The following is a 399-nucleotide window of genomic DNA, read 5'->3' as shown; positions in this document are numbered from 1 at the left end:
ATAATATTTAAATATATTTAAGTTTATTTAAAAAAATATTTTATTTTTTATTAAAATATAGTTAAACATAAAAAAATATGTGTATTAAATAAGCATCAATAAATATCATATCCGAAATTTATCGGAATGCAAACACGACAAATAAAAAAAATTCGTACTTTATAGATTCCGGTACATAATTTGAGTGCACTGTCGCTCGCCACACTATTATTCTGTGCTTTGCTTCCAAACAAACATTGAATATCCTGTGTCCAAAATCTGTTGGCGCAAATTGGGGCCATGCAACACTCATTATTGCTACTTTTTTAATTCTTTAATAAATAGCATCATGTGTGGGTGGTTGATTAATTATTATTATTATTATTATTATTATTATTATTATTATTATTATTATGAGCC

Source organism: Arachis duranensis, chromosome 10 (assembly GCF_000817695.3).
Source record: "Arachis duranensis cultivar V14167 chromosome 10, aradu.V14167.gnm2.J7QH, whole genome shotgun sequence".
Lineage (NCBI taxonomy): Eukaryota > Viridiplantae > Streptophyta > Magnoliopsida > Fabales > Fabaceae > Arachis > Arachis duranensis.
Note: the sequence above shows the minus strand (reverse complement) of the source record.